The 12,307-nt window shown below is 34.2% G+C and overlaps 1 protein-coding gene and 1 long non-coding RNA gene across 10 annotated transcripts in view; one reads left to right on the top strand and one right to left on the bottom strand.

The window, feature by feature from the left end:
- Dh31-r (Diuretic hormone 31 Receptor) overlaps positions 1–12,307 on the top strand; it is a 201,755-nt gene that overhangs the window by 147,049 nt on the left and 42,399 nt on the right. The window lies entirely within an intron of this gene.
- LOC143146960 (uncharacterized) lies at positions 18–910 on the bottom strand. Its single transcript, XR_012992126.1, has 3 exons — positions 707–910; positions 250–492; positions 18–165 (listed from the first exon to the last, which is right to left on the bottom strand). It is a non-coding gene; the product is annotated as an uncharacterized LOC143146960 (long non-coding RNA).

Here is a 12,307-nt window from a genome sequence, read left to right as displayed (position 1 = left end):
ATATAAATATAATTGAGAATTAAAACATACAACATATTTATATAACAAACTTTTTATTACTTCTTAATTCTTCAAGTTTGTAATAATATCTACATATTATGAATAAGTAATTTTATATTATTTCCAGTGTTTCTATTCTTCTAATAGCCTCGACATAAAATAAATCTGAAAAATATTAAAATTATTTGTAGTAAATTAGCTTACATATGCGTTTAATGTATCGCTTGTTTCTTAATAATATATACATACCTAGTAGATTAATAATAAGAACTGCTAGTTTGCACGGATAGTTAATTAATTGAAAGTAATCTTTGAAATACTCATCAAAAATCTTTTGGTTCTTCCTTGTCTTGTTCAACAATTTTAGACTGTCGCATGCTACTATTCATTTTACCCGACATTCTTTATCTAGTTTGGTATTGGAAAATTTTTAAAGCATTTTACTCCTCAAACTACATCCCTTAACTTCACATTCTCTACACGCCATGCTTTCTGCAATAAAAACAAATAATGCACAAGTTATAAAAGTAATTCATAACCTTACTTTCATAAAAATAAGTCTACTGTTATTATGATTACATTACATTATTCATAACTTATATCATAGAAAAATAACGTAGCATCACACTACACAACAATACAACTTGCAAAATATGATTAAGATTACTAAATAGTACCGATGAAAGAAATAATAATTATTACTTACCTTGCACGGAAATTTTTCTTCTTCTTCACCATTTCAATGAAGTTTTTCAACTTCACCTAATTATCTACATATTATAATGAGTAGTTAAAATATTAACAATACAGATTCTCATTATTTATTTTGCACCGACACGAATTATCATTTACACAATTTGAAGCAGTAGTAACATCAAGATGGCAACTACTGGCGTTTCGCCGGCGCTCGAATATTCATACATACAGTCACTGACATGTTTTTGGTATAGTGTGATGTATACTAGCGCTCTCTGCAAACAAGCAAACGACTAAAGCATGAATGACATTCCGCACAGAATAATGTTTATTATAGTGCCGGAAATGCAAAATATTTGTATTTTATATTTTCATCGGTAGTTTGCTCACGCGAATTCACTATAATGTATTTATTTTTAATACATTATTTCAATGTATGAATTTTTCTGAAAAATCTAATTACATACATTGTACTATTTAATTCTAACAAGTTTTGTGCCGGTCAGTGTACAAGATGAATTATTGTTTGATTATTAATTAATTTGTAACATTCTTTTCGTGCATCGATCACTTGAAACAGTACGATTTCCAGTTGCAAAAACTACTTTCCAAGAATTCTTAAGTGAAAATTTCTATTACTTAAAAAGAACGAATTTATCTTGGCCTGCTAACAGACTCCTACCTCATTTTTCAACAAAGTATCCAGCAAAGAAGTTTCGCGTATAGAATCGAAGCCACGTAACTTTATCAACTAAAATGTTTCTCTTATTCGTATTACAAAGGTGGAGATATTTCACTCGTAATTGATGTACTCTCAACGGACTCATAAAATGAAAATAACGTATTTTCTTTTATCGTACATTTTTCAAAATACAATATACAAGTTACCATGAACTTACTAAACAGCATTTTACGTTTGCTTTTAGCTACAATGTTGCACGTGCGTGTAATTTTCACGAATGTAATTGTATAAATTCTCACGCATACCTCACATACCAAAATTACCCATTCGCGGTCGGAGTGTGCCGAACGATGAGTACCCAATTGGTCTGCTTGTAATATCACGCAAAATATTCAGTCACTCCGTATGTAACTTTATATTGAAATTATATCACCGGTAGAACTATCATTAGAATTATTACAGATATCATTTTCATCTAATACTGCATTGCAAAAATCCAGATGAAAGGTTTCTTCGCTATTTTCACTATCTTTGAATGCAATAATTTTTTTAGACATTCTCGGACTAATAATTTATAATATAATTATATACATGATATAAGTATCTAATTATAGATAAGTATCTAATTATAGATACTTATAAATAATATAAGATACAGAATACAATACAAACGTAAAAACGAACAAGGCACAGTACGATAATCTTGTCTCTTGCAAGGGACACGTAACATATAAATACATGTCTGAGAATACGTCTTATATCGGCAAAGCATCGTATTACATTTCTAACGCCTACAAAGCTGTGGCCCGTGAACAGAAGGACAACAGTGCCCCGGCTAGTCCAGCTCGCCGCTCGACCGCTAAATGTCAATATTGTGTGACATATTGGAAAGATTGAATATCGAAACTTGTGTCTACCGTACAAAACAAATTTATTACTGACACAGGAAGATACCGAACTTTTAAATTATGAAACTTTGATAATATACAAGGTGTTCTTGAAATAAGTGGCTAATATATTTGTAAGTATATTTCTTCCAAGTGGTAACCTTTCAAATTTGTACATTAGAGAAAATACTCGAAGTTGACTCTTCGAGGAAGAAAGAAGTTCGAAGAAACTTACAAAAGTTTGCGTAAAGATCCACCGAGACGAGTTTGAAACTGGAGCGAAAAAAAAGATCAATTTTAGATTAGAGAATGTGATAGTGTCGAATACTTTTTCCATAGTTGCAAACTGATTAAAACGTTCTACAAAATACGATTCGGAATTTCTTCTTCTATCTATACTAACGGTGAAATGATTGAAATAGATCCAACGTTTCAATTTGGATGTTAACTAGTGGTAACGATACAGTGATCGAGGAAGATACAGTGGTTGAATGTCGCGTTAGAAATGAATTGGTATAGACGAAAGTAAGAAAGATCGATCCTGAAATGGATTACGTACTGGGTCGAACGTTTTCGTCAGCCTTCGTAAAACCTGTGGCTAAGCAGCAATTACTCGAACGTGTCTATTGTACATTCCCGTTACTCGTGACACTCTACATTATCCTTAAGCCGCGATTGATCTTTCTTTTTACGGGTCTTACTAACGGTACAGTAATTGAAAAAGATACAGTGGTCGAATCGAAGTAGTGTTAACGATACGGTGATTGAACGTTGCCTTAGAAACGAACCGGTGCTGTCCGTACAGCAATTAAACGTCGACGTATCAATGAATTGGTACCAATCAGCGATTAAGTATTGACGTAGAAACAGGGTTGGTGTAATTGCTTTTTATCGCTGAATCTCACCTTTTACGCTACAGTTCACGTTTTTCACATTATGTGAAATTGTTTCACAATGGTGATTCTTTTTTCTACTTGGACTTTTCTAAGTAGCGATTCTAAAATATTACTATTTAACGAACTGGTATTTTCTTAAAGCACGAGTGTTGGTTATGTACGAGTTGTTCGGTTGTTTAAGAATTTTGTTGTGAGAGCGAAGGAGAGAGAGAGTGTGGGGGTGAAACAAAACAAAGTTTAGGACACAGTGTGGAGCACGAATCAGGATTCAGTGAAGCATGATTCGCACTATATGGAGAGAAGTTGATTTGGAAAGAATATAATTTAAAATTATTGGTATATTGGGTTTTAGTAATCACGATTCAAATTTTAACACGAGGTAAGAATAAGCGTATCGATATTACAGCGTTTGTAGAAATGTCAAATTCTATACTTTCATTTATATATCCCTGGTCAGATTTCACCCAGAGATAAACCTGTAGTGCAAACTGGGAGACGTGGATTGATTTATCACGGGATCATCGTGACCGGATTTTTCGAATTCCTCCGCATTTGTCTTGCGCCACTTTTCTTAATATAAAAACTTCTCGCTTTAAGCAAATGTGATCCTTTAGAGAATTACTTCGAACGAACTGTTTCGTAATCGAAATCGAACAACATTTACAAACGTTTAATAATTCTACAACGTTATTTTTAATCATAGACCAAAGTAGATACTTTTCAAACAATAAAATGTTATAGAATAGAGAAAATGGACGAATCGAATACAGCATTTATTCGCTATGAGCTTTTCCCACTATTCTGGTCCCGATCGATGAGCTCTTAACGAATAAATACTGTAGCTTTTTGTTTGAATTTTTAAACTCTATTTTATATTCAAATTCGAACAGAATTATTCGTATCATTCACTAGCAGATTTTGAGCAGTAAATATTTCATACTCACGGTCTTTGAATTTCGTATTACATAATATTATTGTCAAGTCGTTATCGATGATGAAAAATTTATCGTGCGTGCAACTAATTGTTTTCATTGACGTAGTAATCGATTCCACAAATTTTGTAGGTACGAGTTGATACTATATGCTTGAATACTATGTATCAAAGCTTAAGTTGCAAAGCCGCACCCGTAAACCGTTCGTTCCTTCTATCTACTATTCGCGGATAATATTACGCCACACCTACACACTAACTCTCCTTGAGACTGACGATATATTTAGCGAATACACATCATCTTGGGATTACAGGATACAAGCGAAATTACCTGGGTAATCAGTATTTCTAGAAAGTAATTAGCTACACTTAGATCGACAATAAGTTTACGAATTATGTTGATAAATTACACAGAATAGACCGTAGAAAGTTACTTCCCTGCCCCTTGGGTAAAATAGCATATATTAATTGATTAAGAAAGAACCCTTTATTTATATGAAATTACGCACATAATAAAAGTCATTGTTCTTACAACTAATTAAATGTACAATATTTTGTAAAAAAGAAATCCTTTCAAAGGATACAACAAAAATAATGTAAAAGTGCATATAGTATACTATTAATTGTTTGACTAATTTCCACATTGTTGATAAATATCAATTTTGTTATGTAATACCAAATAAATCTTTTGTAATTTTACGATATCGCTTTCAAGTTAATTTTTGATTTTCGCGACATTTTTCAAGTTTCAACATTCTCGAAGTCAAATTTCCAGAAATTATGATGTCGAGTAGAATATGACTATAATTAAATAGTTGCGTCTGTTTCAATGGTATCAATATAAATTTTTGATAAATGCGTATATATTTTTTTTATTTTTTATTTTTGCATTAATTATTTGCTAACTTTCGGATAAATTGAGCAAACTTTCTCTTGCATGTATCTAGTTGAAAATTGTTGTAATATACCAATATTGTTGCTTTTAATATCCGATTAAAACGCTTCTCTCCTATGGATATAAGCACAGGGAGCGAGCTACATATTGGTGAAGGTTCTCCTAAACGTAGCTTCCAATGACTTTAATTAAACAATTACGTCGGTCGAGTATACACCAAACTGACAATATTTTAAGCTTATCGTTTAATTTTCAACAAAAAGTAATTTAACACCTGAATTCCGGCTCATGATATCTTTTGTTAGATAAAATCTGAAAAATATTACCTTCGTGTACTAATATTTTCTCTTCGATCTTAAATATTAAATTCGTACTTGTCTCATAATTTTTACACCGCAAGAAAACCTCTTTGTTAATTTTCATTTCGTTTACTCCACCTATATTTAATTTCTAATTCCCGTAAACGAACACTGCTTTTCGTAAGTATGAAAAAAAATGTTTAAAATTTTAAATATATCCTAGAAAGACGATTTCTTTGTTCGCGGTTCTTATTTAACAAGCATGGGATCGAAGTTTTCAAAGTGTGAAAACTTTCGTTCTCGTCGTGACAGGGCCGGTCGCGTCCAAAGACGGATTTAAACTGATTTTATCTTTGGCTTCGTATTCCACGAGCAAAAGGTATTTGGAAAACTGTCCCGTATCGACGAGCAGCGCGGTGGTCTTTCACGAAGAAACTGAAGATGAAAATACGCGGAAAGTAAGCAGTTACTCGAAGATCGATATGCGCGAGCAAAGCTATCCGTTTTCGTACCTTTCGTCGATGAATTGACCGTTCGTTTTATCCCCTTTTGTTTCGAAAATAATTTACGGTATCGGATATCCTGTATTTAGTTTCCTTCGAAACGCCAGGGTGGAAATCCAAGAGAGAAATATCCGGCAACGTATTTCGGTGCTAGGCGAAGATTCTTATCGAATTTCGCGATTCCAGCTTTCGCATTTCCGACTGTGGCGTAGTGAATTGATCTCCTCGTACCGATTTTCAGCGGATCAAAGTCAAAGGATTTGCGAAAGACCTACATTTATTTATTTATGAGCGGATTTTTCAACCGACACACAGAATGATTGTGTAATAGAGGATTTTTTTTAATTTTCAAGCGTATTGTATTACTTTTATACTTGGTGCGTGAACTCTTTTCTAAATTTGAGGTACAATGTATTTGGGTAAGAAATAACACAGAAATTACTATTGTATTAAAATGTATACATATATCGTACTCCGTTATGTGAGTGTTACATACTCGTTCTCAATTTTAATGCAACGTAATCGTTTGCAGGCTATCAAAATCATTGATAATCGAAGGTGGTGTAAATAATTCAGAAATGCGTATCACGATTGACGTTACTTTTATTTTATTACACTTTAAAATACGTCTATTCGGGTATCTCTGTTTTATCATACATTTACATATGTACCTATCAAATTGTCTTCAAATGGCTGAAGTTGCGATACACGTATATCGAAATGAAAATAAACGGCATGTGTTTAAATAATTTAAATATATTGGCATTGAGTTTAAAATTTTATCAATTCAGGTCACATGATAAGAAATTAAGCGTAATAAAATTAGTTGTTCTGTAGGATATATTTTGAAATTTACGCCATCATTCGCCGTTTGCATAATATTTGATCCTTCAGGAGATACTCGACACTCACGAAGATCCTGGCGTAAGGAGTTGCAAGACGTTTATGCATCATTAGGTACATTTTCGTACTTTTCGGGTTCGTATTTCATATTTATTTTCCTTCCATCGATTCTGCAAGCATTCGGAGATATCAGTTACTACATTCTTCCCGACTTCACTATTTTTCCACTTTAAGTTTTATCGTGATCTTCGACTTTAATACCCCATTGCTCGCCTTTCCTTTTTCTTCGTATCCAACTAGTCGCAAAAAGTCTCGTACTCTTGTTATTTTCTTTTATTCCCGATATTCTTGCGTCGTGACTTTTTGTCGTGTTTGCAGAAAAAGAAAGCGGGAAGATCACTTCGCACGATCTCTCTATAGCTGGAATTTATTTTTCTTTTGTTTCTAGTTGACATTTCACGGTGTTACAAGTCGTGAAATAGTGGAACGAAGGTTTTAGTTTATCGAAATATCGCGTAGCTTTCGTAGCGAAAACTCGATAAGAAACCACGCGTACTTGATCCTCGCCGGTAATGACGTTTTTCTCTCAAAACTTATTGCTGCAATTTTTGCGTCGAACGAATTCCACTCGTAAACCGTATCGCTTATCGTTTTCTCAAGTGATTACAATTTCACGGACATATACGAATGGTTATTAATTATTTAAAAGTGCCCTAATTGAGTCAAAGTTTCCGTTAATAATTTTCGTAATGAACAAGACCAGCGAAAAGTATCGCAACAAAGTTCGATTAAAAATCATATGGACAATATTCGAACGAAGGATAACTTTGTCGAGAATCTCGTTGATCGAAGATCGCGTGGATAATTTTTAAACAAAGAATAACCTGAACATCGGTGCAATATTATTGATAAAGAGTACTTACGCAGAGTGCTTGTAATTATTCAATCGCGTATTAAATATCGCAACAAATGGAGTAAGTGGAATGAAAAGAAGCGCGAATAGAATAAAAAATTATATCTGATTGTAGTCTTCTTTTGAAAGGAACTTTAATAAATGTACTGGGTGCATCGAGCTCAACGGAACAGTGAATTCAGTGGATGGAAGGATGAAAGACCGGGCAATTTCGATACAATTCTTCCATGGAGCTTTGTACACCGTCTCAGAATCGGATTTGCACTCCTTGAAAACGTCCAAAGAATTGTTCGTCCAGTTTCTGTACTTAAACATCTTAATCGAGCGGTTCCTCTAAATGAGTTTAAGTTTAATCTTCGAAAGGGATGTTCCGATTACGCGTCGAAATAAAATCCTCCTGTAACTAAAGATATATATATATATATATATATTTTTTTTGTTTTTTTTTTCTATATACACACAAAAGTAAACGTTCCATTAAAAAAAATTTACTTCTTCTCAAGACCATCTGGTGGAACTTTTCGTCGCTTGTTAATTTTTCTTCGTTGACACGTAAGTTAATTGAAATTTTTAATTAAAATAGTCTTTGACGGCAAGAAGTTCTTATTTTATAATTTTTTCGAATCTTCTCCTTAACAAGACGGACGACTTTACGGATCTCGTTTAAATTTTCCATCGCGCGGTTCGAAAGAATATTTGTTCAGTGAAATGATATCGTATTTAAATTCACACGTACTTGAAAGTTCAATCGTATCCTCTTTGTCGAGGGTCTGTTAGTTACTGTTGAATATCTTCGAATAGTTCGTCACCTAAACGATGCGCAGCATCCACCACAGAGTACCGTGTTACAGGATAGTTGCCGCAATTTTGGTAAGTATGCACATTACTAACGACCTCGCCGATTTCAATGGCCTTGAAGTATGTTAAACTGGGAAGCTGCCTAAGTGCTCCGGAGCGAAAGTAATGGACCTGGTTGGATCTCAATTCAAGATCATAACGACGAATAAACAATTCTAACTCGAAACTCAATAATCGTGATTACCTATTATTTTCCGTTTATCTTTGATGCCTGCAACGACTAGGAATGGGTTAATGGTTTAGGGTTAATGAAATTAGTCCTGACAGGTATTGCTAGGCACATTAGATCGTTTTACTCGAACCCTCGTGAGTTCAACGATTAAACAAATGTCACTCGACACTGTACACATTTTCTTTATCAATGTCTCCGTGTTATTTTTAACTCGTAACTGATCTCTTTTTCTCCTTGAAATAGTACATCGCGTCTATACAATTCGATTCACGCTTCGGTGCGAATTAACCGTGAAAGTTGAAAATTTACTGTACTATTCGGAGTTGGAAAGGTGACGAGCGAGACGTTAGAGGGGTGAGGGACTTACCTAGTTCGCTCCGCCTATTTACGCGACACGACTAACAAGGAGAGTGCAAGATATTCGAATCACGGATTTCGTCGAAACTTTACATACTGGTAGATTTGGTCATTCTGTCCATGAAAATATAGCATCGCAGAACAGATACGCGATAGTTTTTTAGACATTTATGATTAAAATTTCATCGTTACGTTAAAATACAATTTTGGTTACCCGATAGCTTTATAGATATTTATGATTAAAATTTCATCGTTACGTTAAAATACAATTTTCCAACTTATCTATCGAATTAATTAGATTTCACACATGAAACCGTATATTGAATTTTAAATCAATTTTAAATAAAATGTACTTTATTTACCGAAAGGTTTTAACTTTCCTTGCTTGCATAGAATGTACAACTACATGTGTACATTCAACAACTCTGTTCTACACAAGAAATGCAAAAATATCACTGTGTACGAGGATTGTGATACTTTAATGATAAATATTTAAAACATTCTTGAGTATCTTCCGATATGATGGTACATTTTCGTAAATAAAATGAGCAAATCTACCAATGTGTAAAATTTTTGTACTAAATCCGTGACTGGAAGATCTTGCATTCTGCTCGTAAGTAGTGCTAATAGATGTGACCGCTTTGACCAATAGTACACTGCAGCTGAAATTGTTTATCGATAGAGGTGGATCTTAACCACTGCGACCGATCGGATCCGTATTAAACTTCAGCTCTGAATAGTGCTTACGTAGTATCGGGAATGGCGCGAAAAACTCTTATCTTTCAATGCTGCCACTTCCAAAGAAATACGAGTGCAGATCGAACGACTGATTTCTGTGGCAGTCTTTTTACAGAAACGGAAGTGACTTACACGCCCGGCTGGAAAATTTATACTACCCGATGTTCCCTCGTTTTATTCGTTCCCGCTCGATCGGTCTTGTGAATTAGTCGTAACGGAGTTCCAAATTCTGGTCATGATTCAATCGATTCCTTGGATATTCCTCGATAACGAAGATGGCCGCTGCGTTCGATGTACATATATTTATGGTTCACGTGCCAACAAAAGTTCTTCTCGCCTTCAAGCTTGAACGAAGTCTAATTGATATATTCGTCGTCGAATTGTAGAAACGTTTTTCGTTCCGATTTCAATTAATATTATTTTTGTACTAGTTTTATCGATGTTCGAATTCTTCGTCTTTTTTCTATATTACCGAGATTAATAAATTTGGAAAGAAGCTCGCGTAAGACTCTAATTAAAAATGGATTCCCTCGATGTCTAAATTTCTATCGGTAACACCGACGAAATGGAATTCTAATTGAAAAAGAATCTCGCCCTCTCATGTCACTGAACAAACAGCAGTTTGATACTTCAGTCAGCTTCTCGCTGAGTTGGTCATCGTCGTAAAACCACGCCAATGAAACGCTCGCTCGTAAAAAATTCACTGCATCTGCTTATTGATCGTATCGCACGCGGAGCAGAATTGAACGACCCGGGGAACGATTGAGTGATCGGCAAATATTTAGTCTTTACAAGCATCGTTGCAAATTGCTTCCCACGTTTCATCTGCGGGAACTCTGGCATCAAAGAGCTACCCTAGGAGTGCTTTAGTCGTCGCGTCGTGTCGGTCGGAACGAACGAGAACCAGTACGCACTTACAATTGTATTTGATATTTTTTCATCGGAGAGTCACCTATTCGGTGTTATTTTTAACACGAAACAATCGTACGGTAACGGAAGACGCGAACAGTGCAAACTGTAATAAATTGGCAAATATTTCAAAGTGATTAGACGTAGTCTAGTATATAAATAAAAGTTATTTTAGACGTAGCAGAAATCTGTTTGGAGTGAGCTGTTGATTGAATGGCTAGAATGAATGACAACTGTCACTTACTCGGTGTTATTTTTAACATTTTTAACACGTAACAATAGTACGGTAACACAAGAGATGAAAAGTGCAAACTGCAATAAATTGGCAGATATTTAAAAGTGCCAGAAAATTGTATTGTAGACGGAACAGAAATCTGTTTGGAGTGGGCTGTTGATTGGATGACTAGAATGACAACAAAAGAATCGACTTGAAAGACCTTCAGCCAATTGACCTGTTGAGGAGCACTCTTGTTACACTTACTGTCCTTGGTGATGGCTCGGTTGCTCAGACTTTGGAAGTGTTTAACGAAAGTAGCGATGGGATCGAGTGTATCGTGTGAAGTTTTGCTTTCGTGAAATGAATTCCAAAAACGTGTCAAGTTCAACGATGATCGAAAGTGTTTGATATAACGAAAGTAATGATCGTGATACGTATTAAGTATTTGTTTTTACGTGGAAAAAAATTTTGAACAAAAATGAAAATAATTTTCAATGAGAATCAATGAGAAGAAATAATCGGGGAAAGTATTAAGATTTATTGTATTCTTTCGAGGTTACAGATATAAAAGTCTTTGATTTACGCAATATTCGGTTCATAGACGGTATTTTTTTTTTCTCTGCAAAATGTTTTCCTGTTCTTAAAAACACACACGATCTCGTTCCAACGAAATACAATTTCGTTGTTTATCGAACCGCATTTTCCGTTTCAGTTTATGCCTTTGTAGAAATGTAAAATCCAATTTACACAAAACCAACACTCGCCTAATATTTGCAATCAACCGTGCTCGTAACAATACACGAAGCACAGTTGTATCGAAACGTGGTGTATTTTTCTGAAAATCGCAATAAGCGCGCGAATATTACGCCGCGTCGACTATTTTGCTTGATCTTTACGAAGCTTACATATTATCTAACATATTTCGTCGAGAATTATTATGCTACATAAGAGAAGGTTTAATTGTAGCATAGTTATTATTAATTGCCACAAATGTTCGCAAAGTCAGTTATATAATTATATAATTGTAATTGTACAGAGAATAAAAATATTTTCAAACGCAATAGAATTCTTTTAACGACAGCGTTTCAACAATAAAGTAAATATAAATGTTAGCAATACCGAAGTACGAACAGTTCAAAGAAATTCAGTATGGAAATTCAAATGCAAGCGCGAAAGGGACAGGTTTCTGGGTTTGTGTCAGAGCTCGAAACCGAAATTTAAAAAATTCTGATCTTAAAAATGAAGTACAATGCTTAAAGAAAGGTCCCAACTTTTCCCTAAGTCCTGGAACTTATATTGGACAGAACTGGATTAAGTCGTAAAATATCCAACCATAGCGGAAATTTAAGGCATTCTTGGGGTATTCTTAGTTTGAAAGAATTAGAGTTTTTCGAAACTATGACTTTTTTGTGTATTTATGAAATAGTAATTACTGAGAAACAGGAAGAAACTGTAACTTTTAATTAGAATTTTAGAATTTCCTCGTTTATAAACGTATATACGAAAATTAC

The sequence above is a fragment of the Ptiloglossa arizonensis genome, chromosome 5 (genome assembly GCF_051014685.1).
Source record: "Ptiloglossa arizonensis isolate GNS036 chromosome 5, iyPtiAriz1_principal, whole genome shotgun sequence".
Taxonomy (NCBI): Eukaryota; Metazoa; Arthropoda; class Insecta; order Hymenoptera; family Colletidae; genus Ptiloglossa; species Ptiloglossa arizonensis.
Note: the sequence above shows the minus strand (reverse complement) of the source record. Positions and strands in the feature narration are given on the sequence as shown.